Genomic DNA, 18,832 nt, shown 5'->3' with positions numbered 1-18,832 from the left:
AAATAACAGATGCTGTTTTAAAAATCAAATGATAAAATTATTTTAGATGATATTTCATCTGATTTTTCATAATTAGATGAAGTTATAGAAAAAAGATGATATAAATCTAAATTATCAGAAAAAACTCTTCTGTGTTTCTTAGATCCTCTTAGTCTATTTGGCATCCCTTAGTCACAAGGCCAAACTAATGTCCAAAGTTGTTTACATCTCTCCTGTGATCTGGCTTTCTCTGATTATGAATCCTCCAACCGCAAATTCCACTAACTGTGTTTCACTTCCTGCTCAATATGGGATGTCCTCACCTAACCAATTCCCACTACCACAGCAATAAACGCCTAGGATTTCCCTTTGTTCCTGCCCCCTGACCAGCCCTGGTGATTCACTCTGTGGCCCTTTGTGGTATGGTATTGCCCTTTTCTCTTGGGAAGTATAAGTAATAAGTTCTTTCAAAGGCAGTTGTCGCATGTCTGTCAACTTACTCCTGATTAAAATAAATACCAGGCACAAATTTTAGAACAGAAACATAACAAAGCAAAACAAGAAAACATTGTGGATTTCAGGACTAAGAAAAAAGCCTACCATATTCATGACAGAAGTAAACCTAAACCCAAATATGTCAAATCAATAAATGCAAATGGGCTAAACTCACATACTGAAACAAAAGTCTTTCAGATGGGAATAACAAGCTCTTGGATGCAAGTTATACCTAAAACAAAGTCAATTACAAAGTTGAAAATAAAAGTATGGACAAAGATAGACCAGAAAAATACAAAAAGAAAGCAAGGGTGTCATTTTAATATAAAAGGAGATTAAAATCAAAGCAAAGCTTTATTAAAGGAAAATATAATTCTAGGCAGAGCAATTCATAATAATAATAATTATGGATATGTGCCAAATAGCAATAGGAACCAGAAACTACAAGAGATACTAGGAAATGAAGAAACCCATTAATAAGAGATTCTGATTTGCTTCTCTCAGTTCATGGTAGTCAAGTGGACAAAAATTAAGAAGAAGCAGACAAACTCTAATAACACTACATACAAAAATAAACTCAAAAAGGATTAAAAATGTAAAGGTAAGACCAGAAACCTAGAAGGAGACATAGGCAGTTCATTTTGACATAAATCATAGCAGTATTATTTTTCTGACATGTTTCCTAAAGCAAAGGAGATAAAAACCCAAATGATTGGGTTGGCCAAAAAATTCCTTTGGTTTTTTAAAAGAATAAAAGACACATTTTTCATTTTCACCAAGAACTTTATTGAACAACATGTTCACTTTTTTTAACTTAAATTTCTTTTTTTCTTGTTTCTATTTTAAACTTCTTATTTTTATTGGGGTATAGGCAGTTAACAAGCAATGTTGTTATAGTTTCAGGTGGACAGTGAAGGGACTTAGCCATACTTCATTTTTTCAACTTAAATTTTTACTTTTCTGTGTATTCACCATTTTGTTCCACTACCTTCTGCCGTTTTTCATAGAAGACTCCTTTCCAACAGCACTGTATACACATCACTTTCTTGGATGAAGACCAGCCTTTGGTGTGGTTGGTGGTGGTTCATTTCACTTGCCCCATGATCTCTTCCATTTCACATTATTGTACAGAACCACTTTTTCATCACCTGTCACAATTTGTTTTAAAAGGGAACATTTTCATTATGTTCAAGTAGATAATCACATGTGGAAATACGGTCAAGAAAGGTTTTTGGTTTTTTTTTTTGCTTAACTTCAGTGGAATCCAAATATCAAAGTAATTTAATAACCAAGCTGGTGCAAATGATTTTCCTTGCTTGATCTGGTTATTTTGAGTGTCCCCCATCTCTCACATGGTACAACATTGATTGTTCTCAATAATGTTAATGTCTCAATTTGATTGCTATCAACTTCAACTGGTCTACCCAACTGTGGCACACAATCCAGCAAATCTCCAGCATGAAATTTTGCAAACCACTTTGACATGTTCAGTCAATCACAACACATTCTCCATATACTGCAAAGATCTTTTTTGTATTTCAGTTGCATTTTTATCTTTCTTGAAATAATAAAACATAATATGCTGAAAATGTTGCTTTTTTCTTTCCTCGTCAACATTAAAATGTCTACACAAAAATCCACCATTAAAAAAAAAAACCTGCCTGCTGTTATGATAGCTGTCACAATACAGTCTAACAAAATTGTTTTGAATGAAGTTAAAGAGAACTAAGCACTACTAGAGCCATCTTACAGGAAAAAAATGAACAAACCTTTTGGCCAACCCAATACTAAAGGGGACCTAATTAAACTTAAAACTTTTGTGCAGCAAAGGAAACCATCGACAAAACAGAAAGACAATGTACTGAATGGAAGAAAATATTTGTAAATGATATGACTGATAAGAGATTAGTGTCCAACTTATAGAAACAACACATACAAGCCAACATCACAAACACAATCCAATTAAAAAATGGGAATAAGACATGACGAGACAGTTTTCCAAAGAGGACACACAGATGGCTAACAGGGACATGAAAGAATGTTTAACATCGCTAATGATTAGAGAAATGCAAGTTGTAGAATCACAATGGTATATCACCTCACACCTGTCAGAAATGCTACCATCAAAAAACACAACAAATGTTGGCAAGGAGGTGGAGAAAAGAACCCTCGTACTCTGTTGGGGGGGAATGTAAATTGGTGCAGCCACTATGGAAAACAGTATGGAGGTGTCTCAGAAAACTACCACATAACTAAGCATTTTCAATCCTGGGTGTGGTATTTATATGTACATATAAATGCCCCACTAATTCAAATACCCCAATACACACACACACACACACACACACACACACAGGAATACCACTTAGCCATAAAAAGAATGAAATTTTGCCATTTGTAACAACATGGATGGATTTCAAGAATATTAAGTAAATCAGAGAAAGTCAAATACTGTATGTCACATATATGTGGAATATAAAAAACAAAATGTGGCCACAACAAAAAAGGAAGAGATATTAAAAAAAACTAATGGTTACCAGTGAGGAGGGGGAAGACAGAGTTAGGGAATTAAGAGGTACAAACTATTATGCATAAAATAAATGAGCCCCAAGGATGTATTATACAACATAGGGAATATAACCAATATTTTGTAGTACCTATAAATGGAATATAACCTTTAAAAATTGTGAATCACTATGCTGTACACCTGTAATTCATGTAATATTGTATGTCAAGTATACTTCATTTTTTTTTAATGAAAAAGAATAAGGAAGAAATGAGTAACATAATTATTAAGGTGAATCCAACTGATAAATATCAAAATCTGCACCCTGGAGAGAGAGTATACCTTCTTTTCAAATAAGCATAGAAGTTGCAGATAAACCTTAAATTCTAAAAAGTAAAAATATTAGCCAAAAATCTCTCATCACAAAGCAATAAAGCCATAAATTTAAAATTAATTAATATGTAAATGGCTCTTATGTCTAGAATCAAAACAAAAAATTTGATATATTACCGATGAGCTAACACTAGTCCTGGGAAATTCAGAACATCATTGCAGATTACAGTTGGATGGAGGGTGGGGTGGAACTATGGGAATCAGGTAACAAATCAAGTTAGGCCTAAATCCATCTTATAGTGGTGTTGCCAAAATCTTGCCTCTCTGTGCACCAGTTACAAACAGAAATATGGAGACACAGAGGAGAAAGAGCAGCTTTACTACTTTGCCAGGCAAAGGGGGAACACAGTAGGCTAGCACCTCAGGAATTGTGCCCCCTTCCCTGGTGAATAGAGAGAGGTGATATAGTCAGGCAGGGGTATGGGCTTCCCAGGTGGCTCAATAGTAAAGAATCCACCTGCCAATGCAGGAGACACGGGTTTGACCCCTGGGTGGGGAAGATCCCCTGGAGGAGGAAGTGGCATCTCACTCCAGTATTCTTGCTGGAAAATCCCATGGACAGAGGAGCCTGGCGAGCTACAGTCCGGGGGGTTGCAGAGTCAGACCCGACTTAGCAACTAAAGAACAACAACAATGAAGTGTCCACTAAAGACCAAAAGGAGAGGGTTGGGGGAGCTTTTGGGTTGGTGAACATGTGGAGATTTGGGGCAAGGGTGTGGAAGCTCCACATCCTTTCACCATAACTTACTCTATGCATCTCATCCACCTGGCTTTCCCTGAGTTACATCCTTTTACAATAAATAACTATTCTAGTGAGTAAATGGGTTTCTGAAGTTCTGTGAGGTCCTCTAGCAAATTACTGAAATCCACTGAGGGGATCTGTGGGAATCTCTGATGTACAGCCAATTAGAAGCACAGATAACAACCTGGGTTTGGGATCTGCATTTGAAGTGGAGGGCAGTTACACAGGACTGAGCCCTTCACATGTAGAATCTGATACTATCTTCAAGTTGATAGTGTTAGAACGGAGTCAAATTGTAGGACATCCAGCTGGTGTCCAGAGATTTGCTTGGTGGTTTGGGAAAATTCCACCCCACACACTGGAATTGGGTCCAGGACCCAAATAGGCTCAGAGCAAGAGAATGCTCTCTAATTGGTCCAGGCTGCAGTGCAAACATCTTTGTGATGTTGGTGCCCTAAGGTTCTGTGTCAATTACTCTACAGAGGCTGGTCCAGGCAGGTCCTCATAGGCCAATCATGACACCGGCTTCCTGGATTGGCATAAGGCCAGGTACTCTTCAGCAAACAACTATGCCTCCTTTTCAGAAATAGCTCCAGGCTTTCTACTGAGCTCTCATCTACTGGCCACAGGACACTAAGAGGTATTCTCTGATCCATAAGTCATAACACTGAGTGGGTGTGGCAGCATCCATCATAAAGTGAAAGGTATATATGGAAGAACAGGCCCGAGTTGGTCCCAAAGGCCCAGTATGTTTTCAGAAATGTGACTTGCATTCCCAGTGTGTCTGATCCTGTCATACTGCCCTCTCCCTTCCGTATCTGGGGCCTCATGTTGGAGTTAGCTGACTGAGAGGGACACAATTTGAGCCTGGCTTACAGATGGCGCTGCATTAAATCTGGCACTAGCCAAAAGTGATCTGCTGGCATATTAGGGAATCTAAGGAGAATGCAGTGCTCTGAAGAACACTGAGAAAAGGATTTTTTCCCGGTGGGCACAACTGCAAGCATACACCATATGGATTAGCCAGTCAGGACAGATAAGAAACAAGCTGGTCACAGCTGCACTCAACTCACACTCTAATTTCAACCACTGTCTTCCCCTCCCTCACACTCTCTGCTTCAGTCACACTGGTCTCCTTGCTGGTCCTTGTACAAACCAGGCACATTCTTACCCAAGAGCCTTTGCATATGCTGTTTCTTCAATCTGATATGCTTTTCAACTAGAGGGCCACATGGGTTGTCCCCTCATTTCCTTTGGGTCATTATTCAAATATTACCTTCTTAGTGACATCTTCCCTGGACATTCTGTTTAGAATTGCACTCCCCTCAACCCTTTCTTCCTTCTGTGTTGACAATCTAATATACTATATAGTTTTTCATCTTGTTTATGTCTGTTTCTTTATCCCACTAGAATGTAAGTCCCATGGGGATAGGGACTTTAAACTATTATCTTCACTTTTAAGCTCTCTGTTCCTATAACAGTATCTTGCATTGACAGGCACTCAATAAATACTTGCTCAATGCAGGAAAGTCAGTCTGGGGAAGAGGCTTGTGAAAAAGCTTCTCAGAATGTACTCCTGAGTTTGAGAACACCTGTATCCACGTGAATGTGCACCAAAGGAGCTTCACAGCTCAACGGATGTCAGCTAGTCTCTTCCTCTAGCCACCCCAGCCCTTGCCAATGAGTTAATAAACTAAGGACTATGTGACAGGGGCGGCAGTTAGGCATCTGCTCAACAACATGAATATCCCTTTAACAAAACTGACCTAGACTTCACCATTGCTGAGGGTCTAACTTGACAGCAGAGCTGCTCATCTGAGACAACACAACACCCAACTTCAGGGGGATGAGCTTACCACTTGGTGACAGATCAGTTACACTGGACCCCAAGAGGGTAACAATTTGTTCTCTCTGGAAGTAAGATGAGAGCTTATTTTGGATAGTTCTCTTCTTGCTGCCCTCCTTTCAACAATGCCATATGTGACATTACTGAACTTATTTACCACCAGGATATCCCACATATTTCTCACTAAGGAAGTCATTTTACAACTGAAAAAGTAAGGCAATGGGTTGAAGTTCATAGGTACTGTTTTTACCATGTACCCCATCATCTAAGAGCACCTGGTCTTAACAAACACTGGAATGAAAAATGGAAAATCTGCTATGTGGCCAGCTAGTTGATCATATCTAGCAAGTCTGGGTACTGTCCTACAGGATGAATTATCTTCTCCAGGCCAGTGGCTTCTTTATGGTGCAGTTTCTCCCACATCCAGAATACATGAATTTAGGAACCAAGGTTAATCTAGGAAGATGAACCCCCCAGGTAGGTAGATGTCCAATATGCTACTGGGGAAGAGTGGAGAAATAGCTCCAGAAAGACAGCTGGGCGGAAGCAGAAACAATATTCAGTTGTGGATGTGTCTGGTGGTGAAAATAAAGTCCAGTGCTATAAAGATTATTGCATAGGAACCTGGAATGTTAGGTCCATATCAAGGTAAATTGGAGGTGGTCAAGCAGGAGATGGCAAGAGTGAACACTGACATCTTAGGAATCAGTGACCTAAAATGGACAGGAATGGGCGAACTTAATTCAGATGACCATTATATCTACTACTGTGGGCAAGAATCCCTTAGAAGAAATGAAGTAGCCCTCATAGTCAACAAAAGTCTGAAATGCAGTAATGGGGTACAATCTCAAAAACTAAGAATGATCTCAGTTCGTTTCCAAGGTAAATCATTCAGTATCAAAGTAATTCAAGTCTCTGCCCCAACCACTAATGCCAAAGAACCTGAACAGTTCTATGAAGACCTACAAGACCTTCTGGAACTAACACCAAAAAAGATGTCCTGGTCATCATAGGGGACTGGAATGCAAAAGTGGGAAGTCAAGAGATGCCTGGAGTAACAGGCAAGTTGGGCCTTGGAGTACAAAATGAAACAGGGCAAAGGCTAACAGAGTTTTGCCAAGGGCACATACTGGTCACAGCAAACACCCTCTTGCAACAACACAAGAGATGACTCTACACATGGACATCACCAGATGGTCAACACTGAAATCAGATTGATTATATTCTTTGCAGCCAAAGATGGAGAAGCTCTATACAGTCAGCAAAAACAAGACTGAGAACTGACTGTGGCTCAGATCATGAACTCCTTGCAAAATTCAGACTTAAATTGAAGAAGGTAAGGAAACCCTCTAGGCCATTTAGGTATGACCTAAATCAAATCCCTTATGATTCTACAGTGGAAGTGACAAATTCAAGGGATTAGATCTGGCAGACATAGTGCTTGAAGAACTATACACACAGGTTCATAACATTGTACAGGAGGTGGTGACCAGAACTATCCAAAGAAAAAAAAATGCAAAAAGGCAAAGTGGTAGTCTGAGGAGGCCTTACAAATAGCTGAGAAAAGAAGAGAGACCAAAGGCATAGGAGAAAGGCAAAAATATATCTAACTGAATGCAGAGTTCCAGGGACTAGCAAGCAGAGATAGGAAGGCCTTCTTAAATGAACAATGAAAAGAAATAGAGAAAAACAACAGAATGGGAAAGATTGGAGATCTTTTCAAGAAAATTGGCGATACCAAGGGAATATTTCATGTAAAGATGTGTACAGTAAAGGACAGGCATGGTAAGGATCTAACAGAAGCAGAAGAGATTAAGAACACATGGGAAGAATACAGAGAAGAACTATATAAAAAACCTCTTAATGACATGGATAACCATGATGGTTTGGTCACTCAACTAGAGTCAGAGATCTTGGAGCATGAAGGCAAGTGGGCCTTGTGGTCAGTCACTTCAGTCATGTCCAACTCTCTGCGACCCCATGGACTATGGCCCACCAGGCTCCTCTGACCATGGGATTCTCCAGGCAACAATACTGGAGTGGGTTGCCATTTCCTTCTCCAGTGATAAAGTATGAAGTAAGTGAAGTGAAGCCCTCAGTTGTGTCCAACTCTTTGCGACCCCATGGACTGTAACCTACCAGGCTCCTCCGTCCATGGGATTTTCCAGGCAAGAGTACTGGAGTGGGTTGCAATTTCCTTCTCCAAAGTGGGCCTTAGGAAGCATTACTATGAACAAAGCTAGTGGAGGTGATGAAATTCTGAGTTATTTCAAATCCTAAAAGATGATGCTGGTAAAGTGCTGCATTCAATATGTCAGCAAATTTGGAAAACTCAGCAGTGGCCACAGGACTGGAAAAGGTCAGTTTTCATTCCAATCCCAAAGAAGGGCATTATCACACTAGTGTACAGCTGCAGTCATTTCACATGTTAGCAAGGTAATGCTCAAGATCCTTCAAGCTAGGCTTCAGCAGTATGTGGACCAAGAACTTACAGGTGTACAAGCTGGGTTTCGAAGAGGCAGAGGAACCAGAGATCAAATTGCCAACATTCATAGGATCATGGAGAAAGCAAGGGATTTCCAGAAAAACATCTACTTTTCATTCATTGACTGTGCTAAAGCCTTTGACTGTGAGAATCACAACAAACTGTCGAACATTCTTAAGGAGATGGGAATACCAGACCACTTTACCTGTCAGGTCAAGAAGCAACAGTTACAACCAGTCATGGAAGAACAAACCGGTTCAAAATTGGGAAAGGAGTATGTTAAGACTATACTTTGTCACCTTGCTTATTTAACTTACATGCAGAATACATCATGTGAAATGCTGGGCTGGATGCAGATCAAGTTGGAATTAAAATTGCTGGGAGAAATATCAACAACCTCAGATATGCGCAGATGATACCACTCTAATGGCAGAAAGCAAAGAGGAACTAAAAAGCCTCTCAATGAGGGTGAAATAGCAGAGTAAAAAAGCTGGCTTAAAATTCAACATTCGGACAACTAAGATCATGGCATCTGGTTCCATCACTTCATGACAAATAGAAGTGGAAAAAGTAGAAGCAGAGACAGATTTTATTTCCTTGGGCTCCAAAATCACTGCAGATGGTGACTGCAGCCATGAAATTCAAAGATGCTTGCTTCTTGGAAGGAAAGCTATGACCAACCTAGACAGAATATTAAAAAGCAGAGACACCACTTTGCCTACAAAGGTCCATATAGTCTAAGCTATGGTTTTTCCACTAGTCATGTATGGATGTGAGATTTGGACCATAATGAAGGCTGAGCACCCAAGAACTGACGCTTTTGAATTGTGGTGCTGGAGAAGATTCTTGAGAGTCCCTTGGACTGCAAAGAGATCAAACCAGTCAGTCCTAAAGGAAATCAAACCTGAATATTCATTGGAAGGACTGATGCTGAAGCTGCAATACTTGGCCACTGATGGGAAGAGCCAACTCACTGGAAAAGACCCTGATTCTGGGAAAGATTGAGGGCAACAGAGGATGAAATGGATGGATAGCATCACACAATGGACATGATTTTGAGCAAACTCCAAGAGATAGTGAAGGACAAGGGAAGCCTGGCGTAATGCGGTCCATGGGGTTGCAGAGAGTCAGACACGGCTTAGTGACTGCACAGCAACAGTTTTACAAATGGGCCTCCCCGGTGGCTCAGTGGTAAAGAATCCACCTGTCAATGCAGGAGACTCGGATTCCATCCCTGGGCCAGGAAGATCCCCTGGAAAAGGAAACCCACTCCAGTATTGTTGCCTGGAAAATCCCATGGATAGAGGAGCCCAACAGACTACAGTCCATCGGGTCACAAAAGAGTTGGACATGACTTAGCAACAAATTGTTGTAAACAACAACAACAAATCTTACAAATATCTCCTGGAATGGCTAGCCTCGGGGAGGGTATGTATTAATTTCTTCTCTCCTGTAGCCACTCACATGTAAACAAGGTCCTGAATAAGGCATTTTGGTTTAACATTCAAGCAGAGGGCAGGGTTCCCCTTGGCCATTATGTGTAGACAGTATCCTTTTAGTAAACAAAAGCAATGAGGAGGAAAGGTTAAAGTAAAAAAACAGATCCAACATAGAGTCAGTTCTTCTCTGTAACCATTTCCCACTGTCAACGTCCATTTCACAATCTTGTGGAAAAAGGAGCAATGACCGTTCTAATTGTTTCCTGTTGTGTCTTGTCATATGGATCTCTCTGGGCATGTCTGCCATCAGTGCCAATGTTCCAAATATTGCTTCTTGGAGTACCCTGATGGTGCAGTGAAGAATAATCTGTCTGCCAGTAGAGGGGACATGAGTTCAATCCCTGGTCCAGGAAGATTCCATATGCTGTGAAGCAAGTAAGCCTGTGCGTCACAACTACTAAGCCTTTGTGCCACAAGAGAAACCACCATGATGAGAAGCCCTTGCACTGCAATGAAGACCCAGTGCAGCCAAAAAAAATAAAGCAAATGGTTGCTTGTTTTATTCCTATATGGGAAGTGTCTCATTTACACCTGCAGAATTAAAAAAATATTTATAACTTAAGAGTTATATTTTATTTGGCAGGAATTTTGAGGATTTCAAACCTAGGAGGCAGCACATCAATTTTAAGCAATTTAGCACTTTTCTATGTATGGGAAGATGCAAGAATCTGGGCTCACTGAAATCATTTCCTCAATATGCACCCCAGCTATCTGGGAGCCTGTATCCCATATCTCAAGTTTCCTCAGGGCTCACCAAAGGATGTAGCTGTAGTCTGATGACTGCTAGATGTCAGGTATTTTTCTCCTTCTGGAGTTTCCTCAGGACTCACCAGCTTACACTGGAGGGCTATAAACACTGATTACATTTTTAAGGTCCTCCTCTCTTGGTAAGGAATTTGACCAATATTTGGGAGACATTTCATGATCAAAGCTTTTCCCAAAGAGCTGGAAGGTTCATCCCAGATTCTTGATATGTCGCTCTAGGTGCTAAATTTTGGACTGGACCCCATTAATAAAGATTCTCTGGATTTTGTCTGATTGTGATCCAGGAGACACCTAGAATCACACTATTACGACTACTTCATATTATAAATGTGATCTATTTTCTAAAGGTGTTTAGCCATGTAAGTTTTGTGGGAGGCCTGGTTACACTGAGTACTGTAAAAGATAACAGTCTTATAAATTAGACAGGATATAAGTAATGCAGCTAGTTACATTGACAATGACTCAGTGCAGCAAGGAGACACAAAACACAAACAATTTGAAAACAAAAAACAAATTAAAAGAATGATTAGTATAATGAGTTGTAATAACTATTATTATAATCTAGTTTCAATAACTGAGCGAGAAAGGCACCATCACTGATCTGATGAGCTATCTGCAGTTTCACTCTATCAGCCGCACATCTCAAAGCTCAATCTTTGAGACAAGCATATGCTACTGGTAGGATCAACCAGGTAGAGATAAAAAGTTAAATGTTTCAATTCTGCTTCCCCAAATTACTGTAAGTCATAATTGGTTTAAGGAGAAGCTTTTCTTTATACCTGGAAAACACAGATTTAAATCAGTAGTTTTTTTTAAGATAGAAACCATAAAAATTATAACCATATTTACCAGTTCACTTAGTGCCATGTAACTAATTCTTTCTGTTAACAGTTTTATGAAGCCTTCAGGTTTCCCATTAGAATTCTTCAATTTCTTACCCAGTTCAGCATCACAGTTGGAAAGCCAGAAACCTGTATTTATCCAACAGTCCTTTTTACAAATCTTCTTGAAGAGGAGGCATTTTTGTAAAAGCATAGGAATGAAACCGTAACTGTCTGATAAAAGACGTAAGGCCGTTTAAATCTGATTAAAATGCAACTAACAAAGTAACTTGGTTACTGCTATGACATAAAACAAATTCAAGCTATTTCTGGAGCCACATTTCTGGTCCCCTAAAGACTATGACAGTAAAACAAGTACTTTTTTCTTTTTTCAAAAATTGTGTGGCTATTTCAATGATATTGAGGGACTGAGATATCCATTTACCTATGTTGGAAAGTTTTACTCATTTAGCTTAGAGGAAAAGGCCTCTTCCAAAAATTTTATCAGGCTCTGAATGTTGCAGTGAAGAAGCAATTCTGACTCCGTTCTGACACCAATTCTGACTCCAGCCAAGTCTTTTTAACTTGTTTTTTTCACTGCCTTTGTTATTATAATCATACATAATGGCCTGCCTCAGAGGACCCTGCCCCTCTGCCTGACCCTTAAACTAAAGTACCTTTGTTCTGTTCTTTGAGAGACAATCTGACCCTGCCCACCTGTGAATGACTGCCAGCAAGAAGAGATTAACACATCCTTTTCCTGATTCTGGCCATTCCCAGATGCACTTTGTAAGACTGAAGGCCGTTTTTACTTTACTTTCTCATTGCCTCTCTCTAATATTCCCTGATTGGCTGGCTAGCCAAGAGCAGCAAGGCTCCTGGCTGGCTAAGCCAAATTTATTACTGAGTCCAAGCTTTCTTTGCTCACCATATGACAGGCCAATTAACCAAGAGATGAGACACTGAGGCAAGGAATACGACTTTATTTGGAAAGCCAGCAGATACAGAAAATATTAGGCTAACATCTCAAAGTGAGTGAATGATAGTTGCTCAGTCTGTTCAACTCTTTTCGACCCCATGGACCATAGCTTGCCAGGCTCCTCTGTCCATGGGATTCTCCCAGGCAAGATACCGGACTGAGTTGCCATTTCTTTCTCAAAATAACTATCTTATCAGAGTCTGGATGCCAGGTTCTTTTATAGAACGGGGTGGAAGTGGGGAGGGAAAGAAAAAGAGACCATTAATCTCACAAATATCTCTGGGAATGGGTAGCTTTGGGGAGGGAATGTCTTAATTTCTTCCCTCCTGTAGCTATACACAGGTAGACAGAGTCCTGAACAAAGGCATTTTGGTTTACCATTCAAGCAGAAGGGCAGCATTCCCAGGGGAAGACCATTATGTATGGATAGTATCCTTTTAGTAAACAAAAGCAACGGGGAGGCAAAGGTTAAAGTAAAAGAAACAGATCCAGTTAAAGATTAAAGAAACAACATAGAGCCAGTTCTTCCCTGTAACAGAGACGTGGTTTCTAAAAACATGACTAACAAACCATTAAGTTTTTAAGGAAATGAAGTATGTATGTTGTTTAGTTTCTAAGTCATATCTGACTCTTCTGTGACCCCAGAGGATGTAGTCTGCCAGGCTCCTCTGTCCATGGGATTTCTCAGGCAAGAATACTGGAATGACTTGCCATTTCCTTCTCCAGGGGATCTTCATGACCCAGGGATCAAACTCATCTCCTGCACTGCAGGCAGATTCTTTACTACTGAGCCACCTGGGAAGTCCCATGAGGTATGAAATTAGAAGGTGAAGAATATTTACCACTTTCAAAACACTTTAAAAAACAAAATTCTCACACTGTATTCAATTTGAAGGTATTATATAACCCTTTTAATATTAACTGAAGTGCTGAGTATTCTGTGAAGGAAAAATTATCTTGTGCTCACATCTGAAGGTTTCTCTCAGAAGTAGACCACTGAAGGAGCCTATAGCATTGGTTTAAATTTTTTCCACTGGAGAAGAGAGTATGAAGGAGGTGTTTATCATCTTAGGTGTTTATCATCTTTCAAAATTCAGTCACGGGCTTCCCTGGTGTGTGTGCTCAGTTGCTTCGTCATGTCCCACTCACTGCGACCCCGAGGACTGTGGCCCGCCAGCCTCCTCTGTCCATGGAATTTTCCATGCAAGGATACTGGAGAGGGTAGCCATTCCCTTCTCCAGGAGATCTTCCTGACTCAGGGACAGAACTGAGGTCCCCTGAATTGCAGGCAGATTCTCTACTGTCCAGAGGAGCCCTGGTGACTCAGTCGTAAAGAATCCGCCTGCTAATGCAGGAGGCCTGGGTTTGATCCCTGGTCTAGCAAGATCTCACATGCTGTGGAGCCTGTGTTCACAACTATTGACACTATGCTTTAGAGCCTGGAACCTGCAACTACTAAACACATGTGCCACAACTACTGAAGCTAGCACACCGTGGAGCCCGTGCTCCACAACAAGACAAGCCCCGGCAATGAGAAGCCCGTGCACCACAAGTAGAGAGTAGCCCCGGGTTACCAAAGCTAAAGAAAAGAGCATATAGCAACAAAGACCCAGCACAGCCAAACATACATAAATAAAATTATTTTTTAAAAAAATTCAGTCACTTGTCCTGAAATGGATTGAATAGATGATAACATTAAAATAGGTCTCTCTATTCTACAGGAAAGAAAAACAAGATTCTTAAATATTTGACAAGGAGAAATGGAACAACAACAAAAAAATAAAGCAAGTCATACATTGCTACTGCTGCTACTGCTAAGTCACTTCAGTCGTGTCCGACTCTGTGCGACCCCATAGACGGCAGCCCACCAGGCTCCACCATCCCTGGGATTCTCCAGGCAAGAACACTGGAGTGGGTTGCCATTTCCTTCTCCAATGCGTGCATTAAGTAATGTTAAAAATCTCGCTATTACTTTAAAGATGTTTTACTACTGGGAGTTCCCAGGCAGTCCAGTGGTTAGGATTAGTGCATGTATGTAGTGAGAATATTTAAGAGCTACTCACCAAGCAACTTTGAAGTATATAATACAGTATTGCTTACTACAGTCACATGTTGCACTTTAGAGCCCCAGAATTTACTCATCTTATAACTGGAAACTCGCCAGGCTGGTAGGGACTCAATAGCCCCTGGAGAAGAGTGGAGAAATAACTCCAGGAAGAATGAAGAGGCTGAGCCAAAGCGAAAACAATGTACAGCTGTGGTGTGACTGGTGATGGAAGTAAAATCAGATGCTGTAAAGAACAATATTGCATAGGAACCTGAAATGAATCGGGGTAAATTGGAAGTGATCAAATAGGAGATGGCAAGAGTGAACACAGACATTTTAGGAATCAGTGAAATAAAACAGACAAGAATGGGTGAATTTAATTCAGACATTGTGGGCAAGAATCCCTTAGAAGAAATGGAGTAATCCTCATAGTCAACAAAAGAATCCGAAATGCAGTACTTGGGTGCAATTTCAAAAAGGACAGAATGATCTCTGTTCGTTTCCAAGGCAAATTATTCAACATCACAGTAATCCAAGTCTAATGGCCAACCACTAAGGCTGAAGAAGCTGAAGTTGAGTGGTTCTATGAGGACCTACAAGACCTTCTAGAACTAACACCAAAAAACAGATGTCCTTTTCATTAAAGGGGACTGGAATGCAAAAGTGGGAAGTCAAGAGATGCCTGGAGTAACAGGCAAGTTTGGCCTTGGAGTACAAAATGAAGCAGGGCAAAGGCTAACAGAATTTTCTAAAGAGAACACATCTGTCATAGCAAACACCCTGCTGCAACAACACAAGAGACGACTCTACACATGGACATCACCAGATGGTCAATACCGAAATCAGATTGATTATATTCTTTGCAGCCGAAGATGGAGAAGCTCTATACAGTCAGCAAAAACAAGACCGGGAGCTCATTATGGCTCAGATCATGAATTCCTTCTTGCAAAATTCAGACTTAAATTGAAGAAAGTAGGGAAAACCACTAGACCATTCAGATATGACCTAAGTCAAATCCCTTATGATTCTATAGTGGAAGTGACAAACGGATTCAAGGGATTAGATCTGATAGAGTACCTGAAGAACTATGGACAGAGGTTTGTAACACTGTATAGGAGGCAGTGATCAAAACCATCCCCAAGAATACATGTAAATCCATGGCTGATTCATGTCAATGTATGACAAAAACCACTACAATATTGTAAAGTAATTAGCTTCCAACTAATAAAAAAATGGGAGAAAAAAGAAAAAAAAAATGAGAGGCTTAAAAATCTTAAAAACAAAAAAAAAACACCATCCCCAAGAAGGAAAAATGCAAAAAGGCAATATGGTTGTCTGAGGAGGCCTTACAGATAGCTGAGAAAAGAACAGAAGCGAAAGGCAAAGGAGAAAAGGAAAAATATATCCATCTGAATGTAGAGTTCCAAAGAATAGCAAGGAGAGATAAGAAAGCCTTCCTCAGTGATCAATGCAAAGAAGTAGAGGAAACCAATTGAATGGGAAAGACTAGAGATCTCTTCAAGAAAATTAGAGATACCAAGGGAACATTTCATGCAAAGATGGGTACAATAAAGGACAGAAATGGTATGCACCTAATAGAAGCAGACGATACTAAGAAGAGGTGGCAGGAATACACAGAACTATACAAAAAAGATCTTAATGACCCAGATAACCATGATGGTGTCATCATTCACCTATAGCCAGACATCCTGGAGTGCAAAGTCAAGTGGGCCTTAGGAAGCATCACTATAAACAAAACTAGTGGAGCTGATGGAATTCCAGGTGAGCTATTTCAAATCCTAAAAGATGATGCTGGTAAAGTGTAGCACTCAATATGTCAGCAAATTTGGAAAATTCAGCAGTAGCCACAGGGCTGGAAAAGGTCAGTTTTCATTCCAATCCCAAAGAAGGGCAATGCCAAAGAATGCTCAAATTACCACACAATTGCAGTCATCTCACATGCTAGCAAAGTAATGCTCAAAATTCTCCAAGCTGGGCTTCAACAGTACGTGAACTGAGAACTTCCAGATGTTCAAGCTGGACGTAGAAAAGGCAGATCAAACTGTCAACATTCATCGGATCATAGGAAAAGCATGAGAATTCCAGAAAAAACATCTACTTCTGCTTCATTGACTATTGCTGAAGCCTTTGACTGTATAGATCACAACAAACCGTGGAAAATTCTTACAGATGGGAATATCATACCACCTCACCTGCATCTTGAGAAATCTGTATGCAGGTGAAGAAGCAACAGTTAGAACTGGACATGGAAAATGGTCTGGTTCCAAACTGGGAAAGGAGTACGTCAAGGCTATATACTATCATCTTGCTTATTTAACCTATATGCAGAGTACATCATGTGAAATGCCGGACTAGATAAGCTGGAATCACGATTGCCGGGAAAAATATTAGTAACATCAGATATGCAGATGACACCGCCCTTATGGCAGGAAGCAAAGAGGAACTGAAGAGCCTCTTGATGAAAGTGAAAGAGGAGAGTGAGAAAGCTGGCTTAAAACTCAACATTCAAAAACTAAGATCATGGCATCCGGTTCCATCACTTCATGGCAAGTAGATGGGGAAACAATGGAAACAGTGAGACACTTTTATTTTCTTGGGCTCCAAAGTCACTGCAGATGGTGACTACAGCCATGAAATTAAAAGACGCTTGCTCCTTGGAAGAAAAGCTATGACCAACCTAGATAGCATATTAAAAAGCATAGATATTACTTTACCGACAAAGATCCATATAGTCAAAGCCATGGATTTTCCAGTAGTCATGTATGGATGTGATATTTGGACCATAAAGAAAGCTGAGCACTGAAGAATTGATGCTTTTGAATTGTGGTGATGGGGAGGACTCTCGAGAGTCCCTTGGATAGCAAGGAGATCAAATCAGTTAATCCTAAAGAAAATCAGTCCTGAATATTCATTGGAAGAACTGATGCTGAAGCTGAAACTCCAATACTTTGGCCAACTGATGGGAAGAACTAACTCACTGAAAAAGACCCCGATACTGGCAAAGATAGAAGGCAGGAGAAGGGGATGACAGGATGAGATGGTTAGATAGCATCACTGACTCAATGGACATGAATTTGAGCAAACTCCAGGAGATGGTGATGGACAGAGAAGCCTGGCGTGCTGCAGTCCATGTGGTTGAAAAGAGTTGGATATGACTGAGCAACTGAACTGAACTGTACCCTTTGACTGACACTTCCCCATTTCCTAGTTCGCTAGGTTTAATGTGTTAGTTTTATTTTATTTGGGTGCTAACTTTTTCTCTAATTTTATACTGAAGTGAAAAACAGAAGAACAATGAAATTACAGGGTTTCTGGTTGCTCACATCTTAGTGACTAAACAACAATGAAATCACTACACAGACAAAAGACAAAAGTTCTATTTTAAAAACTTACAATTCAGTATAAAGTAATTTCATACATGGAACTATATAAGAATACATATAAAGAAATTGTATTTTAACAATACAATAAAAAAGAAAATACAAAACACAAGAAATTGGATTGTAAAGAAAACCATGAATAATTTCACAGTTTAATTTTTGTGACTTTTTCCCTATTAAGCAAAAGGTTATATTTCCAAGTAATAAGGCATTAAATGAAAAGCTCAGGTGTTATTCTTGATGGTATCATTCTTGATGGCCTGGAATAAAACCAGATAGCCATAAATTGATAGTACTGTACTGAAGTGGAATAAATAATTAAACATTAAACTAGAATTTAGAAAAATAAGAAAAGATTAGAGAAATACTGAAGATCAGAAAGATGCCTAAGGTTAGACGGGTGGCTCAGACAGTAAAGAATCTGCCTGCAATGCAGGAGATGCAAGAGACCTAGGTTCAATCCTTGGTTTGGGAAGATCCTCTGGAAGAGGAAATGCAACCCACTCCAGTATTCTTGCCTGGAGAACTCCATGGACAGAGGAGCCAGGTGGGCTACAGTTCATGGGGTAGCAAAGAGTGGGACATGACTGACCAACTAACACTCTCACTTTAAGATTAGATATGGAAAAGGAAATGGCAACCCACTCCAGTATCCTTGCCTGGGAAATCCCATGGATAGAAGAGCCTAGTGGGATCGAAAAGAGTTGGACATGACTTAGGGACTAAACAACAACAAACAAGATTAGATAAGAAAAGGATTAGATAAGATCAGATAGACTGACAGTACTGTATAGAGGTTGAATAATTAAACATTAAACTAGAATTCAAAAAAGTAAGATGAGATAAATACAAAAAGGAGTAGAAATAAAACCTA

The sequence above is a fragment of the Cervus canadensis genome, chromosome 10 (assembly GCF_019320065.1).
Source record: "Cervus canadensis isolate Bull #8, Minnesota chromosome 10, ASM1932006v1, whole genome shotgun sequence".
In the NCBI taxonomy this organism is placed as follows: Eukaryota; Metazoa; Chordata; class Mammalia; order Artiodactyla; family Cervidae; genus Cervus; species Cervus canadensis.
Note: the sequence above shows the minus strand (reverse complement) of the source record.